Raw genomic sequence first — 20,015 nt, 5'->3', positions numbered from 1 at the left:
GGGGAGCACAGCTTTTCCTTGGAGTACATACAAATAAAAAAAACGCAAGAACAAACAAATCTTCAAATACAGAAAAAGACAAACAGGTTTGGTAAAGAGAAGGAGGATGAAAAACAAAGAAAGACGACAGATACAGAGAGAGAGGAAGAGGGAAAGCCAGAGAGAAAGAGAGAGCGCTGCCACAGGAAGTGAGAGACGGGCCTGTTATCTTGCCTGAAGGCGAGAGCACCGCTCATCTGGGGCTCAAAGATAGAGGGGGAGATGGAGGGGGGTCTGGAATGGAGTGTGAGTGAGCGACTGTGTGTGTGTGTGTGTGTCCAAGCAGGGCCAGAATAAACCCCAACATAGACGACCCCACCCTCCAGAGTTCGGTACTGATAAAAGCCCAGGATCTCTGCTAGATAAGAAGAAGAGCCACTGGGGTCATGGCCATCAGGCTGCGCATCTAGCAGACACACACACACACTCCTCACACACACACACGCACAACCTTCTAAGAGCTGTGTGTGTGTGTGTGTGTCGAGGTAAGGGAGGGTGCAGTGTAGACAGAGTTGACGGAGCACTGTTGTCTCCATCAGGACAAACCACAGGACGCTGCTGAACAGCTTCACTATCACAACACTCGGCCAAACACTAGGACTCAATGGGACAGGTCAGATTGCTTTCCTTCGTGGATGTGCCCTGTGTTATCTGGGCTCGATTGCTTCTTCCTGTATTTATTCTAAGCACTCATTTTCCTGTCGGAAGATGGGAAGGGATTCGGAAAGGTGTGTGAGTGTGTGTGAAAAAGAGATAGAGGCAGGCGAAGAGGGAGAAAGATAGTGTGCTTGTGAATTCCTGTGTGTGTGTGTGTGTGTGTGCGTGCGTGTGCACTAGGAGCTGTACAGTCTCTCTCAGGAGCGCGGGCGGTCAGGGAGAAAATGAAATCAGTGTTTGCAGAACTCCTTGTTTGATCCCCAGGGCTGTGTATAACCTCCACGGAGCCAGGAGGAGAGACGCCCCCACGAAGGAAGGAGCACGTTTACAAAGACACACACATGCAAATACACACACACACAGCCCGTATGTCATGTGCTGTCACTTGAGCAGATCAATGAGAGAGAAATCCATTCCAATTATCAGCCTTCAGCAAAGGCATGAATGAGGATGATGAATCGATACTGAAATCTCACCGCAGGAGGAGAAAACTGAGCATTTGGAATACAGAAATACCTGTGTTCAAGCTGCTGCTTTGTCAAGCAACACAGAGTTAATAAAGCTGGTAAATGAGGAGGAAAAATGTACAAAGGGTATTTAAAGGAATGTGCTGAAATGTTCTGGTGTGTGCAACGGTGTTAAAACTGGAGGAGTGGGAAAACAATTTCAACTGAGGACCACAACTCTACTCTGTACCACTTCCACAATTCAACTGCGTGTGGGCGTGTGGAGTCATTTCCTCCAGGAAGCAGGAAGCTGTGAAGCCAACCTCTGACCTCTGCCCCCAGGTGCAGATGACAAGGTTGTGTGTCATCTCCCTGGCACTGGCACTGCTTCAATCATCCTCAGAGGGACAGGAGTCAGTCACACACACACACAGTGCAATGGGGGCCCTGTCTGTCACTGGGCCTAGATGATGTGGCTGTCACCTCTAGGTTAGAAGGCAGAGAAATAGCAGAGGTGACGTGGAGTGAGGGTGTGTGTGTGTGTGTGTAGGTGGCCCTGAGGTAGGGTGTGTGTTAGTCATCCTCCAGTCTTCCACACTAAACCACTGTCTGACCTTTCCCTTGCTTTGACATTTGGAGCAGGACAATAGGTCAGACGAGGTGTCAGTTGTCAATGAAAAAAGAGAGGATGAGGTAAGACGTGTGCCTGTGTGTTTACATCTATAGAAACACGGCATACACTTGAATCAGAGTTCAGGAACTATATAGGAGAGGGTGATTACATAAGAATATTACCATTCTTCTGGTAAAATAAGCTTCTCTAACCTTCTCTACGACCCTCCCCACACAACCTCTCTTTCATTCACATTACAAAAGCAGCCTCTCTCTCTCACACGCACACGCACAATTACTGCCTCACTATCCGTGGCTCCAGAGAGTATTTAAATTAAGCCGGTGTGTAGGGGGAGGGGCACCACCACAACCCTGACTCGGTACCCTATGAAAACACCTGCCTTAATGATAGTGCTGCGCTCGGGGAGGCCTCCTGGTCCTCGGAGGGGACGACAGAAGGAATCTGGTGGCTTATTTTAGGCGCTTGGCTTGGCAGATGAAATGCTGGCACGCGGAGATGTGGTGAACTTCTCCATCTTGCCTCTGAATTGTCTGTCCACCTCTCAAAGTATCTGGTCACTTCACAACCTGTATTTCTGTTTCCTTCCTTGTTCCTCCTTTATTTGTGCACCCTCTCCCTTTCTTCCTCTCACCTTATCGATCCAGCCACTGTTACTCTCCATCCCTCCCTCCCTCTCCCATCGGGACTCTCTTCTTCCACCCCTGTCTTTTCCTCTCAGTCTCTTCCCCTCCCACTCTCAGTACCTGAGTAAATAAACATCTCTGTAATGCTAATGAGAGCAGGTTCAGGGACGAGTGCAGACACAAATAAGTAGAGGAACAGGGGGGGGGGCGGTGATAGGGAAAGAAAGAGAAAGGGGAGACCAAACCAAGGGCACTTCTATCAGTCTGGTGGTGAAGGACAGAACGGCTTTGCGAGTCTCCCTCACTTCAGTTTCGCTTTGAAGTGAAGGACAAGCCTCTAGAGTCCAGCATTAGCTAGCTAATGGTGACTAGCTCCTAGCACTGTAGCTTAGCTAACGATTAGCACTAAGAAAAACACCTGCCGTGTGCAGGAAGGTTTAATGAGTGAAACCTGGTTGCTAGATCAAAGAAGTGTATACCTAAGTTCTCCTCCTATGTAGGGAGCCGGAGAATCTGAGAGTGAGTCATTGCAAGGTGGTGTTAGCAAGCTATGGGGGCTAGCTTTGTGGGGGATAATCAGGTGAGAATGTGAAAGGTACTAGCTTAGGGAGTTTGGGGCAAATACACACACTTTCACAAGGGCACTCCCTTCCAACACACACACACACACACACACACAAATCTAGTTCAATCCTCCTTCCCTCCCCCATACACACATACACACACATGCACATTCCAGGAGTAAAGAAAGAAAGGTGAGAGAGTGGCTGTCTCCTGTGCGGAGTTGGAAAGGTTACTGCGCTAATTGAGCAGCTGCTCTGGTGTCTTTTGATGGACTAGAGGAACATTGTCTGGCTGGGATCAAAGAGACCCTGCTGGTAATTACTGTAGTTACCTCCACTGATGCTGTTCCATTAACCAAGCTTTACTCACCGTACCCCCACACACTTTGATAGGGTATCCCACCCCTTCTCTGCACACACACACACACACAGAGCGAGAGAGCAAGAGAGAAAGAGAGAGAGAGAAGGAGAGAGAGGGGGGGGGAGACAGCACTACACACACACACACACCAGGAGAACTGGCAAAACATTGAAACACACAGAATGAGGTGCACACACACCACACGCACGCAAACACACATGCCCCTGCAGGAGGGGACGGAGCTAGGGATGCAAAGGTTGGTGTCTGTGGTAACGACTATACAGGATTAAGGACTGAGGGGGAAGATTAGACTAGCTCACACACACTTAGCATCGGTGCTAATGTGGCTTTCAGGTGGGCTCAACGACAGAGAGGCAGCTTACTAGTAATGGTTGATGACAGTTACTCTCGGGGTGGGGCTTGCAAATGTGCTGTACCCTGTACATATGATGGGTAGGAAAAGGGTTGAGTAAGAGTGAGAAATGATAAGAAACGAAGATGGCTGGCTGGGTGAGCTATATTTATAATGAGGTCAACGTGAGCGCTGGGATTTGACTCCCCCGTGGGAGAGAGGGAGAGGAGGGGGCCGTAGAGGAGAGGGAGGAGGAGGATCAGGACGAGAGGAAGTATGAGGATGAGAAGATACACACTTTGTTTGTCGCCCTTCTGCTCTGTAAACAGGAAGTGAAAATTAGATATGGAAGAGGAGGAGAGAAGCACCACAGAACAGACCCAGCCCAGAGTCCCATCTCTCATCCCTGGAGAGCGGATATGCAAGCCCAGGATTGGTATTGCAAACACTCTCATTAGTGCCCCCCTCATTCAGGCAACGCTGTCTTATTACCTATTGGATGATTCCCTCCCTGGCTCCTCCTTCAGTCGTGTCTCCTCCCCTCTGGGGCGGTGATGGGGGTGTGGTCCTGTCCCTCCACAGTCCCCTGGAACACACGAGAAGAACACGTCATTACAGTGTGAAACATCCTATGCAATATTTGTGTTACTGTGTATGTGTGTGTGTACGAGTATGTGAGCTGAACAGCTGAACATGGTTGCAGGCACAGCGACAAATGATTCAACATGATTACCACACACCGTCTCATCCTCTGTGTTGTGTGCATCTCTCACACACACACACACACACACAGAAACATAGCCAACAAACGGCATAAAAAGACACAAACACACACTAAGCGCCTGTCACTTGGTCTCACATTAGCCAGAGCACCGCCTCGTTTAGCTAACAGTCTGGTCTTTTGGGGGGGGGGGGGGGGGGGGGGGGGTGCGGGGGTGGCCTGTCAGCTTTCACTATATTCAATAAATAAAGAGAGAGCTCTCGGGTGTGAATTATTCATCGAACACGCCTTATCCTCTTCCAACAAGCTTGTTAGAGCACCTCCAGAGCGAAGAGAGAGGGGGGGGGGTTAGGGTTAGGGGGGGGGGGGGGTGAGACACGCAGAGAGAGAGAGTAGAAGGGAAGCGGTGTTGTGGTTCAGCTGCGACTCTGTTAAGCCCCGGCGCACCTGGGGTCTCTCCCAGTGCTAGGCCAGGTGGGGGACATACCCAGACACCTCCATGGCAGGAGAGCACAGCACACACACACACACACACACACACACACACACACACACACACAGACAGCAGAACAGGGTTTTATTTGTGTGCATATTCATACAATTAGCAGAATACTGCGGTAGTCAGAAAACAAGAGGGGTGGAGCGGGTGGAGGTGAGGAGGGGGAGGGCGTGTACGTGCCATGCTGGAAGGCAGCGCTGGGCCCCCTGCCGGCCTTGACTCCTGTTAGACAGGCAGCGTGATGACTTCTCTGGACAGCAGAGGACCCTGGCTGTGTGTTTTGCGATGCCAAGCATGATGGAATGCTTACCCAGCAACACAAACTAGAGGCCTGCGTAGAGGCAAATACGCAACAACAACAACAACAAGGGAAGGCTAATTCATGAAGAAACGTCACATGACTAAAGATTCCTCCAACAGAGAGATCTCTCACCGCCTCCCTGCCCACTGTGTCAGCTCTCTCAGTGAAGGCCCCCAGGCGACTGCTCTTTATGTTCTCCCTGTGACAGTGCTCATTAAACACCCAGGACTGGGACTGGAGATAACAGGCTTTGGTCTACGCAGAGACTAATGGGGCTGTTACAGGTGGATTGGGCCTTAGTGTGTGTGTGTGGGTGTACACACACACTGTACAGCAGAACAGACTATATGCAACACTTTTTTTTTGTGAGTGACCAAAGCAGGACTTTGAATTATGAAAGCTACTCCTCGAGGCTGATCTCATTCACACACACACCTGATCCACGGGCTCTCTATGCTAAGTCTAAGTCCCTCTCAGCAGCAACCCAAACCCTCACAAGCTTGCACAATCAAAGGGAACAGCAGAATGTTGCACGGCTAAAAAGGTTAAGTTGGCCCTAAAATGTACAGGCTACATTAATCTGACTTTTTGCTCTCCTGCTATCAGGTTGGTTCATCTCCCCACAGCCTTGGCATTTACATTGGCTGGGCTGTTGCCATCGCCAGGGCTGGGAAGGTAACCACCTAGCAATGTAAATGATTACGCTTGTGATTAAAGCTTTCCACTTCAAACAGTGCTGTGCTGTTTATACAGGCGCTGATATAGCAGGGGGATAAAGAGCAGGCTAGCCTGCCAGGCCCTGTGTGTTTTCCTGCCTGAATGGCTGAATGTCATTAAACCGCAAGGCGCTAGCCTGGATGTATTCATAATGACGCATAAATGCCATTCGACATACTGCACAGCGCTTATGCTATCTGGGACATGTTTTTTGCTCGCTAGCCCGTAAACTCTGGACTCTTTTTGTCCGGAAGGTAGTAACGGCATATTCTACATCAATTTGGAATTGGACAGTGCTTGTTGTTCCTTGTTTCCTGTAAGATAAAGAAAGGGGAGGATGATTTTTGTTGTAGTTTTATAAAGGGAGTAAGTAGTGCTAAGGCCATTTTCCCCATGGATGTAAGACAGAAAAAAAGCCATCCGAGACAAAAAAAAAGGCAAATTCCATGAAAAATAGACTTTGACTTTGCCTTACTTTCTTCCTTACAAAAACCAGAATGGTGGCCATATTGTCAAGCACCTTGTACTTGATTGAAGGCCCAAGCCTAGGCCGAGAAGAACAAAATGCAAGGTGTTTGTTTGTAATGACGCGCAGCTGTGCACGGATCCAGAATTAACCCGGGCCGCATGAAAAGCTGTCGTCTCTATTTCAGGGTAAAGAACGAAAATTACACCCCTTTACATTCTCTGCTCTAGTATTAAACCTCAATTAGTGCTCTGCAGTCATGTCATCATTATGGGCCTGTAGTCAAGGGTGCTCCTTTTCCAAAACACACTCTCACGTCCAAAACCTTAAGGTTAAGTTACTTTATTAACCTTGCAAACAGGGTCACAGTGTGACCTTATGAGAGCTTGCTTGCTACTTTGTGGCTGAGGTACTCAGGAAGAAAGTTCCTTTCTGGGCTGTGGCAGCTGCAAATAAAAATTGACATCTGGACATTGACTTTTCTATCTCTGTTTATGTAAAACAACCAAGGCAAAAAATAATTTGACCTAGTTTGGCTAAATTTACATCAGGAATTTTAATCCAGAGTATTCCCCTGAGGTCACCAAGGTACGTCACAAAAAAAAAAAAAAAGACAAAAAAAGAAGTTGCCTCAACCTCCTGTGACCCCTGACGAAGACGGGTAGGAGACCCCGCTTGGCTCCAGTCCAAACATCGACCCCCTCCACCCTCCCAGGATTACACTACCAAACATGCCCTGCTGCGGGACTCAACCACAGTAACCCAACACAGAGAGGCAGCCCTAAGTCTGCTGTTGTACAGCGGTCTGGAACTGTGTCTGGTTTCAGGCTGCTCTGCTCCCTCAGCACTGCAGAGTCACTGGTTCTGTCTGACCAAACCGTCGCTCTGCGTGGCTCGGAGGAGGGCTGGTCGGAGTCTCTGTGAATAATGCATCGGAGTGGCGTGTCGACCAGCAAGCTGCATTTGGAGCAGTCATGGCTATGTTAACCTGAACAGATACACTATCACCATCAAAGAAACAGGAATATCTCCCAAGCACTAGAAAATGTACCCCCAATGGGGTTTGTCAAAAGAACTTTTCTCTGTCTCTCTCTCACACACACTTTCTCAAGAAGTGGCACAAAAAACAAATTGGATGAGACCAAGATGAAACTATGAGAGCTGGGCTCTGAAGAACTTAAAGGGGCTGCGTAGGGTGTGTGGGGGGGGAAGGGGGGTGGTTACATCAAAAGGTAGCGTGTTCCTGGCGAGGGCCTCAATCAGTCGAGAGGGCCAAGGAGAGGAGGAGGAGGAGAGACGAGTGCTTCCCTTTAAATTGATCCCACAGAGACCCTCAAGGTTCCCCGGGACTAACAGTAACAACCTAACCCTGTGGAGCAGAGGATGAGAGGGGGAGAGAGAAGGAGAGGCAGACACAGATAAACTGGCAGGCACAAGGTGGCTTCCTCCTCTGTGGCTTCATCCAAGCGTCGACGGATGCCAAAAGACAAGAGATTAACTTTCAAACTCAAATGTTACTAGACTAACAATGTACTTGACCGGGAGTATATCTTCATCCTCTCCCATTCTGGCAGTGTGGGCCTTGGCTCATTAGGGGCTGGCCAGAGATCAGACTGTGGACTGGTCCTGGTTGGTTATCCCCCGTGCTCAAGCCTCCAAGGAACAACACTATCACCCAAACACAGAGACCATACACGCTGCCAGACTCTCCTCAGCCTGCCCACTGGCTAATATACAAAGAGCGTGTGTGCGTGCACAAGTAAAGGGATTAATTTGTGTCTGTGTTCCTCAGAAACCTATCCTTTCTCATTTCAAATGCAAAAAAAAATATAGCCGTTTCTTTTCCATATGACTTGAGATTGTATAAACATCCTGTCAACACATACCTATCAAAAGTAGAGAGGCTGGTAGGTTTTAGGCTGGAAGCCTACATGCTGTACAGTAAATTCAATTTCAGGGGTCGGGGATACACTGGTCCCCCCCCGTCTGCAGATATGAAAGTATGACCCACAATGATAGAAGATAGAATCTCCTTCCAGGGAGACAAAGAGAAGTGGGAGAAGTGAGAATAATTTTAAATCAGTTTTACAGTAAGTAGAGCTTTTCATTTGCATACTGGATTTTGTGAGTAAGAATTTGGCTTTAGCGTTAATCTAACTGAGTGATCATCACAAAACTACAACCTCGGGTTGAAACCCAAGGCTCTGGTTGGTGAGCCTGAGATCTAGAAACTCTGTGGGTTAAGTGAGCAGAAGCTGGGTTTTGGGGATAGTGGATAGTGGCATTCAACCAGAGCACCAGACCCCTCACTGGCTCCAGTCACAGTGCTTCACGATGAGCTTTGATGAATGACCACGTGAAGGCCATGAATAACTCTCAGCCTTATAAAATAATCCCATGGCTTCTAATATTGTTAAAAAACCCTGCAGCTGACACTCCCACTTACCCTTCACTGCTGCTCCCAGTGCCCTTCCCCTTGCTCCCAACAACAATTTCTTGAAATCCCCTGACTGTTTCACGCCTACATTTTGATGTTTCATTTAGCTTCCTCTCCAGACGACGCCATTTATTTAATTGGGGGAATAGAAATTGTCGGAAGAGGGGAATTTGAGCTTACGTGCCACAGGTAACCTGTTTTTTGCACAGACTGTGCGGGGAATCGATCGCTGCAAGAGCAGATGCATCACGCCTGGTCATTTTCAAAGCGAGGAAGGGAATAGGAGTGTCTATTTATAATGCCGGGGAAAGAGGAGAGGGGGATTAGCTCGTCATTAGGATGAGGAGCGGAGAGAAGAATCAATTTCGGGGGGTTTAAAAAGCTGACAAACCCGCATTCGCTCTCTGCTGATGTCGCTAGGGGTAGACAACCCTTGGCGCACTACCCACTGTACTCTTAATATGTTTAGATGTTACTCATGACTACGTTTCCTTTTTCAGTTCCTTTTTTTGGTTCTGTTTTATTCCACTGAACCTTGTTTTACAAACCCTATCAGAAACCCCCTCTTCCCTTCAGGTTTCCCCAGGTGTGTGATGGGGAAAGCGTAGGGGTTAGGGTAGGAAAGACCCCGGAGTGCCGCAGGTCTCACAAAGAACCTCTGAGTCAGGTCAGGAAGTTCTCCATCCTGGAGCATAGGAGGCCTGCCACCCCCTGCCCCTACCTCTGCTCACCACAAACCCCTCGGCCCCTGACCCTGGCCTAGATGTGGCCTCAGCTTATACAGGGCCAGTTGCGGGACAGGAACCACACAGGAAACACAGAAACCCAATACCAGGAGGGGCACCAGAAATAAGGGGGGTGGAGAAGCTGGAGAAAAAAACATTTTGCAACCAGCGCCCATCACCACAAACTACTCTATGGTGATGACCCAATCCTAGACTCCATCAGTGCTGGTTGAGTTTAGATATTTTCTTTCGTTTTTTTCTGTAAGACTATTATTATTATTGTATTTCTTTGTGTAATGTAAGCTTGGTTTTTAGACACACAAACTACTGTAACTTGGAATCAGTGGGTAAACAAATATAAGCAGAAGACCTATGAAACCAAATCTCGAAACAGAAGCAAGAAGAAAATCATAGGTGGAACACAAGTCTAATTTGTCCATTTCCCGGATATCAGGGCTTAGATAGGCCAGCAGATCCTGTGCAGATCTGAACATCAGGTTAGCAATTCTCTGGCCTCCCCAGTCATTTGTGAGCTCCAGAGCCTGCAAATGATTAGGCCTGCGAGGGCAATTAGACTAAGCATCGCTGGGGCTAAATATAGACCCGGCCTGGTTTGGCAGGTCTATGCCTGGGTCAGGTCCATATTCCGCAGAAGGGATAGAACCCCTGTTTGTTCAATCAAGGCTTGGTTTATTTGATAACTGTGTGAATGTTCTTTTTGGGTCGGACATGACAACGCTACAAAAACTTGTCAGTCTATCAGGTGTTCCCCAGAGAGGTGGAATAGCAGGCGTGGGAAAAAATGCAGAGAGGAGAAGGAGAAAACAAACAAACGTGGGAATGAGGTCTGAGGAAATGTTGGGGGTGCATAAAATGTAGTTTCTCAGACTGCAGGGGAATGCTAAAACAGCATCGTGAATTTTTGTATCTTACTTTTTTATTTAGCCAGATAAGTCATTTGAACCAATTCTCATTTACAATGGCAATCTGGAAGATCATGTGAAGAGAGAAGAAGATAGTTTATGTTGCCAGTACTGTAGAGCATATTGTCAAGTGAGAACTTTAAGTGAGAACGAGCCCAGCTTATTGAGGTTCAAGGTAGGGTTCAAATCCTGACCTGTGGCTTGTTAAACCCAAACATCTACCATTAGACCAAGAAGACGTTTTGTTGTCATAGGGCACCTTTGGGGATGCAAACCTTCACTTATCGATAAACCTAACACTCATAACTGCACCCTCAAACCCTCCCAGTCCAACAGAACACAGGAACACATGCTCTTTTCCCATGCCGAGGTTCTGAGGAATGTAGAACCAAATAATACTTTCCTAACATCCCACCCCCCATCTTCCACAGCCCAACGAAAAAGAAGAACGGGGGGTGAAAAAAACGATGATTTTTTTAATCCTTAAAAAACAGGAACGCTTCGCCCACCCGCTCACCTGGGACAGCTCTTGGCCGGTGGAGGCGATGCTGAAAGGTTATGGGAGCCTGGGAATGTTTAACATCAAGCAAGCAATCAGAACAGAGCATGAGCAGTGGGAATTGAGGCAGGAAACACGAAGAGTAACCCTTTCCTGCCCGCGAGGCGCAAAAGAGGAAACTATCGGGATCTGACGTATTGCTACAGTGAAGGTGAAGGGCAGCCTGTCAGCATTCAGACGTAACCATAGAAGAACAGAAAACAGTGGGACTGTAACAGAAAGGGGAATGGGTCTGATCTTCAGTACTTGTGGACAGACAGTCAACTATTATATAACTATGAATTAAAGAATAGCTTGTGTTCTTAACTCACTGTATGTAGCAACAAATCTGTGGTTCTTATGGAATTTTTATTTTAGGGCATTTCTGCTTTATTGGGAGAGAGACAGGAAATGTAAGGGAGAGAGAGGGGTGGACATGCAGGAAATGGCCCAGGCTGGAATCGTACCCGAGAACGTGCATCACTCGCTGTTACTGCTCCTAGTGGACTCGTCCTATCATGTGACATGGAGGTAGTCTGTATGACAGACAGTGCTGGTCGAAGCAATTGAGAAGAATCTCAGGAACTGAAGAGAGCATGACTAAAAGATTCAGTATAGATTACTTCAACAGACAGGGATATGAAAACGAATGAACTGGAGGACAAATTACTATTCTGAAGAGGTCAAACTGCTGGGAAAGATGTATTGATGGCCCAAGAGAAGGAGACCAGAAATCCATGTTTGAAGGAGACCAGAAATGCATGTTAGAAGTGCTCCATATAAGGGTTATAAGTGCTAGAGAGACAAAATGAAGTCAACACTGCACTAACATCGGCACACAATAACATTCACATACAGGACATCTATTGCCCGCCATCACATAAAGTAACCACATCAAGGAATCAATTTAGGCAGTGTATGCTGGTATTAAAGCCGTTAACCTACTCAATGGACGTTGTACAAAAGTTTGTCAATTCATCATCTCGGAAAGACACATGAGATAACAATATGGTCTGGCTCTAAAAGGTCTTGGTAAGGTCAAAGTGTGTCCTTGGAGTGACATAAATGTATTATAATGAATTCGGTTCACTTTAAAATCCATAGCGAACGTATAACCTACAGTCCTTGGGAGAATTCATGAGAGGGATTTGACTCAGCGTAAAATTGGCTTGCTCTTCTCAGCTAATGTCCCGTGTGACACACTGAAAAAAACAGCAAGAAAGGATTGTAACAGTTTAATTTAGCTTTTCTCCCAAAAGGAGGGGAAATCCTTTTGAAGCTTGATTTGAATATACTGTAGACAATTTGGGTTCTCTCTTTCTGTGTGCACAGATACACATCTTAATTACATTCTTAATTAACTGTGATTCTCATGGAGAACATTGCATACCGATTAACATGACTCAAGGCTATGGGAAACCAACATCTTAGCCCTCTTACGTGACAAGGATTCATAACCCATCTTTGCGGACATTTGTGGGGAAAATCTCACCTTCAGCAAACTTGGTACATAATTCCAATAGGATACACAGCCAGATCATCCATTTCCCTCAATCTACCTCAGACACGCACAGGGACACGCTGTCATGAATTTATGGTTATCGTTTTACAATAAAGGAGAGAGGCCTTTGGATTCCAAAACGTACTGTCTGTTCTTGTGTCTGATATGGTTCTTCTAGGCTCACTGCTTCACAAGATGTACTATACCATGTACATCCCCTGGTTAGATCAATGGAGCATTTAGCTAATCAAGTAGGAAGGCAGCCACAGGAAGAATAATAAGGACATGTATAAGTAGCCTGGGATCAATAGGCATCGGGGAAATCCTTTTAAGCCATCCTTCTGTGGAGGACAAATATAAAGACCATCTTTCGTGCCATAAACCGTGAAGTTGGTCAAGTGTGGCTAGTGACTGATGCAGCATCCAGACATGACGAGTGAGGCTAGTGACTGATGCAGCATCCAGACAGGACGAGTGAGGCTAGTGACTGATGCAGCATCCAGACAGGATGAGTGAGGCTAGTGACTGATGCAGCATCCAGACAGGACGAGTGAGGCTAGTGACTGATGCAGCATCCAGACATGACGAGTGAGGCTAGTGACTGATGCAGCATCCAGACAGGACGAGTGAGGCTAGTGACTGATGCAGCATCCAGACAGGACGAGTGAGGCTAGTGACTGATGCAGCATCCAGACAGGACGAGTGAGGCTAGTGACTGATGCAGCATCCAGACAGGACGAGTGAGGCTAGTGACTGATGCAGCATCCAGACAGGACGAGTGAGGCTAGTGACTGATGCAGCATCCAGACAGGACGAGTGTGGCGAGGCTGGGCGTCGTGCTCGGTCTAGTGCTGAGCTCCGAGCGGAGCCAGAATGCAACTCTTTGGTTGTCGTCAGCCTCTGAGAATCCTTAAAGTCCCAGAGAGGCAGTGTCGAAACACCATCACGTGTGTTGTCTTTATGGCTCTGGGAAATAGATCCCTGCTTAGTGAGGTCTGAGAGACAGAGAGAGCGAGAGGGAAATACAGAGACAGAGAACGAAAGAGAAAGAGAGAGAGAAATACAGAGACAGGGAACAAGAGAGAGAGAGAGAGAGAGAGAGAGAGAGAGAGAGAGAGAGAGAGAGAGAGACAGAGAGAGAGAGAGAGACAGAGAGAGAGAGAGAGACAGAGAGAGAGAGAGAGAGAGAGAGAGAGAGAGAGAGAGAGAGAGAGAGAGAGAGAGAGAGAGAGAGAGAGAGAGAGAGAGAGAGAGAGAGAGAGAGAGAGAGAGAGAGAGAGAGAGAGAGAGAGAGAGAGAGAGAGAGAGAGAAGGAAGGAGGGAGACAGAAAGGTGAGGTCCAGCTGAGACAGCTGCATACTATTACCCTGCATCCCCCCCCCAGTCCCCACCCCGCCCCCACAGGAAATGAGCAATCAGTTAGTTCTGACAGGTACATGCTGAACTTCGCTATCTTTCCTCTAAAACCTACCAAATAATGTATTACAGCAGTTTAGCGTTAACCCTGAGGCTTGTTTCACCTCTCTGCCAAGGTTGGTCTCATACCTTTTGTGTGCGTGAGTGTGCTTGAGCGGTTTAGTTGCCTCTGAGACAGGAAAAACATAACATTGAACCCGTCCCACCCCAAAAAATGAAATAAAACTACAACATCTGAAGCGCTTTTTCAGGTTGTGAAAAGCTATAATTTAGAGGTCTCTTGTGGCCTGTAGAAGGTTTAGCATGTCCAACTAGAACTGGGGTGTAGCTGAAGACCTTCCTTAATGCATTGCCAGGTCTGTGTGTGTGTGTGTGTGTGTGTGTGTGTGTGTGTGTGTGTGTGTGTGTGTGTGTGTGTGTGTGTGTGTGTGTGTGTGTGTGTGTGTGTGTGTGTGTGTGTGTGTGTGTGTGTGTGTGTGTGTGTCTGTGCGTGTGTGTAAGGATTAAGGCAAATCCAAAATGGCAGATTATAGATCTGAGGGCTATATTGTCGCTCCAAACAAGAAGACAGTGTGGTGATCACCCATAATCTTCAACGAATCCAAACCACTGACAGTCATCAATTAACCACTGCCACAACCAAATGCAGGCATAGAGGCATCTCCCTAGATTCAAAGGAACACTAGCCAAGTCCCTCAAGCAATCTGCTAACAGTATCCACCTGTCTGTTTGACAATAGTGAAAATCTAGATGTTTCATTAACAAAAGCACACAGAGCACGCAAAAAGAGACAGAACTCATCTATCCCGACAAAGGAACCACTGCTGGTGATTGTTCCAAATATTCCGTATTCCAAACTGAGCCACATCAAACATCCCCAAAGATGCTGTGGCAATGTGGCGCAGGGAAGCTGGAACAAGTTAGACTGGGGTGAAGCATATTGGTGTAAACAAGCGCTCAGATGGCATGTTTTGTCTGTGACAGACAGACCTGCAGTCCTTCAGGCACCGGAACACAATCCCTCCCGCTAGACAATTAGCCTGTTTCAAATCACAGATGTCTCATTACCGTACAACAACTATGCGATTACTTTTCTGTCTCATCTGTCTGGTGGCTGAACGCACGCTAGCATATTTTGTAGTCTATACAATCGGGCACAAGCACAAAACACGCACACACACGAGAGAAGCCAGCTCCCAGCCACTTCCACTGAGATTTACAGTTGCATCCAGCCTCCATTCATCAAGTGCTAACGATCAGCCAACTGGCGAAAATCTTGCCGCGTCATGCTTTGACCCATCCACACACAGCAGAGTTGCCCGCGTCTGGCGTCCATCCCTCACACGGCGACGAGGCCCTCGTCTACAGGCCACATCACTCACTTTTATGGAGGTAGGGCGGTGGAGGGTTTAACAAGACGTTTTACTTGTGAGGGGGACCAGGATTACATAACCATAAAACGATGGGGTCCACAAATCTCTGTCAGAGTTGCGATGCGTGCACGGCTTGATGTGGTCCGCAGTGAACACAGCAGAGCAGCATCTGAGTTGACTGCTGGTGCAGTATTCTTGGTTCCCTGCCTCTCTCTCTACTGCTGAATAGTTTACATAATAGGAAAGAGAACTTGAATCTTTTTCCAATGTGTTCCGGAGAATCATATATTTGACCACACCACAAATCCTCAAAACAATTCCGTCCCCCGGTGCCCCTCGCCCGGCTCTGTGATAGACCGTAATGAGGGAGAGCTGGAGGCTGGAGTGAGGGCTAGCCAACGCTCAGCCGAGTGTGTCATTTTCCTGGGAGGCAGCCTGTGGAGGCAGCCTGTGGTTGGAGCGCACTGGAGCACCTCCACTGACCAGGGGCGTCTGTGGTTTCTGCTCCCCTCCTCCCCAAGAAGGACTGTGGCAGGCGGGGAGGAGGCAGGCAGGGGATGGGAGGTGGGAAGGGCAAGATTGGCAAGGCAGGGGGAGGCAGGGAGGTAGTCGCAGGGATGGACGGTGGGCAGGGAAAGGTTGGTGAGGCGAGGGGGGACGCAGGGTGGGGAGGGAAGGGGAGACACTGTAGGGGAGGCGTGCATGGTAGGTAGGTAAGGGGGAGGGAGGCAAGCCGGCTCCCCGCGCCTGACACGGAGCACCCGCGCTGGGGGAACGTCTGAGTAATGGCAGGGTAATCGGATCCAGAGGAGGAAGGGAGAGGGAGCGAGCCTGACGCCTAAATCAAATCTGGATAGTGAGGGGGTATAGAGAGAGGGAGACGAAGACACAGAAAGAGAGAGAGGGAGGTTTGGGAGGAGGCCCAGCCAAAAGAGGATGAAAGTAAGGCTTCCATGTGGTTCCTCCACACACACACACACACACACACACGTGCCGCACCCACTCCTGGTGTAAGAGGACCTGAGTAGTACACACAAGACGTAGACCAAGGCTTCAAACTCACCGCAGCATGGACCTGTGTCAAAACAAAACACAAAAAAACACAAATTAAAAATGAGATATTCCCCCCCTCCAACTTTCCTTAAGTTATTAAATGTTTTAACAGACATGGACTTGAATGAAATAAAACTCATTTGGGTAGAGCAAAGGAGCTGCGTCAATACTGTTATTTTTCCCCTCAAGGCTGTATTTGACTTTCCATCTTCATTTCTCTTTTCTAGTCAAACTTTCTTATCTCAAGTATCCTTCTCTCTATCCCCCTCATGGGATTCTAGGTCACGAAGCACATGAGACCTGTCCGAGACCTTCCTGGACTGGACAGTATAAGCACCCAGCTTGTAACTACACAACCAGCCTGGTCAAATATGGAAAGTTGTGGGGTTCAACGCAAGATTATGATACTGGTCATGTCACTATTTCCATGTTATGTTTTATCCTGTGAGGAACCAGCATCAACCAAATGTTTGTGTGGATGTCCGTATTCTTTCACCGCATAATATTACCACATGCACCATTACAGTTCACCAAAACAAAGTTTGCAAGGAAGTGAGTCCTAATTTCCTTGTTGTTGGTTTTTCTGCATTAAGTGTGACCATTTCAGTGATGGACGCTACCTGCAGCCATGCATGCATGCATGGCCACAGGACAGCTTAGCCTATGTCACCACAGAGCCAGGACACCAGAGAGACTGTCTCCAGGAGGAGGCCATTACTGAACCACATCCATTCCCACCCACAATGTGGAGCTCCATGCATTATTGAGACTTAAATGGACTTTCCTTGTAGGGCCTCGTCTTCTGCTCTCTGCTCTGACAAGGTGTCGCTCCATAGTACACAATGGAACGACCAGGATGTTAAGTTGCTATGATCGTGGGGTAAATAGCCTGCATTGTTCAACCATTATCTTTTTTGATCCAGTCTTTAAGGTAAAGTTATTGGCCTAATGAGTGTATACCATGCCAATAAACAGGGACAATCCAAATCAACAAGAGTTTTAGGCTGAAAAAGAGCCAAAGTGTATTATAAACTTAGTCTCGGGTGGAAAGTTTTATTCTGTGGAATCGTGACATTGTAGGATTATGTTGTTCTGGGAGTGCATTACAATCATCACTGGAAAAACAACGGGTTTGAAAGCAAGACAAAAGTCCCTGACCCCAATATAGAAAATACATTAGGCCTACATCTGATATGGTAAAACAGTTTACTTTGGAAAACACATCTATCTTGCAGAGAAGCTTAAAGAATCCATATGCCAGGAAAGACCAGAGGTCTACACAACCCTCCTGTCCTGCCTGTTTCCGGAGCAAAATGAACCTACATCAACACTATATCATGGGAGTTGTAGCCTAACATAGTATTTGGTAGCCAGTTTCAGACTCTTAACAGAAACAAACAGCCAAGAGAGTAATTCAGCAATACTTCTCTCCTCTCCGTTGGAAGCAAGCGCGCGATAGTGTCTTCGCCTAGTTATCATTGACCAAAAATGTGAAATAAGCAACTTGATTGTCCTGTGGTCCTCCCTCACTCCTCCTCTGACCACATGTGAAACCACACTGGAGGAGCTCACATGCCAACCCAAACCCTACAGATCTCTCACACCATGTGTTTGTGTGAGATTTAGTTGCATCAGGGTCCCACACACATTGTATTGTACAAGCTCACACTGTGCGTGTTTATGCGTGTGTTAAACCACGTGTGCTAAAGTCCACTAAAATGTCAACTAAGGTAGTCAAAATTATATTACCCTGTTTGTGATATTCTTTGCAAGGCCAGTTAATAAGGTGAAGCCTAACTTCACCACAGCAAATCTCAAAATCCACTCCACATTCTAAGTGTTATTGTTGACAATTCCTGCCATGCACCTGACTGACATTTGCTGCTTTTGCCTCTGTTGTGTACAGTTGAACTGGAGAAGGTAGCCGTCTTTTAACTTCTGAAGCATGCCTCACACTTAATTATTACGAGAGAAAATAGCACTGATGCTATATTATAGTTTAATTCTTCAATCTTCTTCGTACTTTCCTGCAAATCTATTAAAACTCTTGAGTACAAATAATAAGGGTTTGCGGCACATGACCGGTTACCGAAGGTAAACACATTTCACTGCAATGTTAAAAAAGTAAATGATGAGAATGATAGACCATGTTGCCAAACAAAAGTCTAATATATGAAACTACGACTATCAATAGGCCTGTAGCTTGCTAAAACCAAAAACATTGTGAGTAGTTTCCAATATGAACACCAAGACATTACATTTAAAATGCTATAATGATTGTAAGCAGTTGCTTGAGTGTTGCATACTTGTGTGGTGAAAGTGGCAATGGACAAGACGTCCACTGGCGTGAACAGCGTCCAACATCCCCGTAAACGTACTGCACAAACTAAACATAGGCCTACTGTTTTAAAACACTGAAAGAAAACAACTACGAATTGTATGACTGTAGGATATTATATGCATGTAATTATAAAAGGCCTAAGCCTACTATGTCTGTAATGATTCCTATTGGCTGAAATTACTATCGTGATAACATTGCTAAGGCACCCCATTGGGTTCCGTTTTCTAACTCTGGAATCTTGCTAATGCAATGTATTTTCTACTACCTCACCTGTATCCCCAGTTGTGTGTAGATGTCGTCTTTAATGTGCATATAGCCACATATTTGCTATTATACTACAACGGTCGATCTTCACAACAGTTTCTCTTCAACCATTTTGAGCTGTACCTTCACTTGAGACTGTAGGGGAGTCAGAGCACGAGCTCACCGGTAATGCTTTCCTTTTTTGTTATTTGTAGAACTGCATCACATTAAATGATATTTATAATGGACGCTATATTTTTTGTTTTTTTTATGTATATGAGACTTCATGATGCATGTTTTCGTTAAATCGTGTATTTCTTGATTCGCCCTGTTAGAGTAAAATGGTATGGCTCGTGAAATTCTGGTTTATCTAGGCGACAGTAGCCAATCAGCTGCAGCTAAACGTAACCCTCCAATTCTGTCACCAGTAGACAAGAAGTTCTAATGTGGCTGAAGCTTGCAGGATGAACAGAACAGGAATGTTTTCCTTTGACATGAGACTGACACGTTAAATAAATTCTGGACCAAAATAAAAAAAATACCTTAAAACCTTTCGAGTTGTGCATGCATGTAAGCAGAAGAGCACAATGAAATATATATTATTGTATACATAATTATACGGGCCAGTAGTTGGGTAGTATAATTTCACCCATGATGAAGTTACTCATTCTGCATGATTATGGCGCTTCATCAAGCATATATTATTATTAATGGTAATAATCATGCATACTGTAGCACTGTAAATTCTCTTATAAATACACATAGCTACACACCTTTCTTGTGGTGTCACAAACTCTCTGACTTCCTGGGTGCACTCAAGCGTTGTGTTGCTAGTTTTGCAATGGGAGTCACCAGAGGCTACACATGTCCTGTTCAGTCAGCAACAGTGTCAGTCCCCCAGTCAGTCTGGCAGGGAGATGCTGTGGTAGCAGGGCTGGCAGGGACAGACCGAGGAGGACGTCTCACAGGATCACCCACACTTAGCCCACGAGTACCCTTACACTTTTTTGATCAACATCTTAAAAGGCACCACAATTTCTTTGGGTCCTTCACAGATACATCTGGTATATGTTTCAGATTACGCTT

At 46.7% G+C, this 20,015-nt stretch overlaps 1 protein-coding gene across 1 annotated transcript in view; it reads right to left on the bottom strand.

The window, feature by feature from the left end:
• The window catches only part of znf438 (zinc finger protein 438), a 25,610-nt gene extending 6,558 nt beyond the window's left edge, over positions 1–19,052 (bottom strand). The window contains exons 1-3 of the mRNA XM_067251346.1: positions 18,957–19,052; positions 16,356–16,367; positions 4,168–4,261 (exon numbers count right to left, since the gene is read on the bottom strand). The gene's annotated coding sequence lies outside the window, so the exon portion shown is untranslated. The remainder of the gene's footprint in view (positions 1–4,167; positions 4,262–16,355; positions 16,368–18,956) is intronic.
• Positions 19,053–20,015: the final 963 nt, after the last annotated feature.

The sequence above is a fragment of the Osmerus mordax genome, chromosome 15, assembly GCF_038355195.1.
Source record: "Osmerus mordax isolate fOsmMor3 chromosome 15, fOsmMor3.pri, whole genome shotgun sequence".
Taxonomy (NCBI): Eukaryota; Metazoa; Chordata; class Actinopteri; order Osmeriformes; family Osmeridae; genus Osmerus; species Osmerus mordax.
Note: the sequence above shows the minus strand (reverse complement) of the source record. Positions and strands in the feature narration are given on the sequence as shown.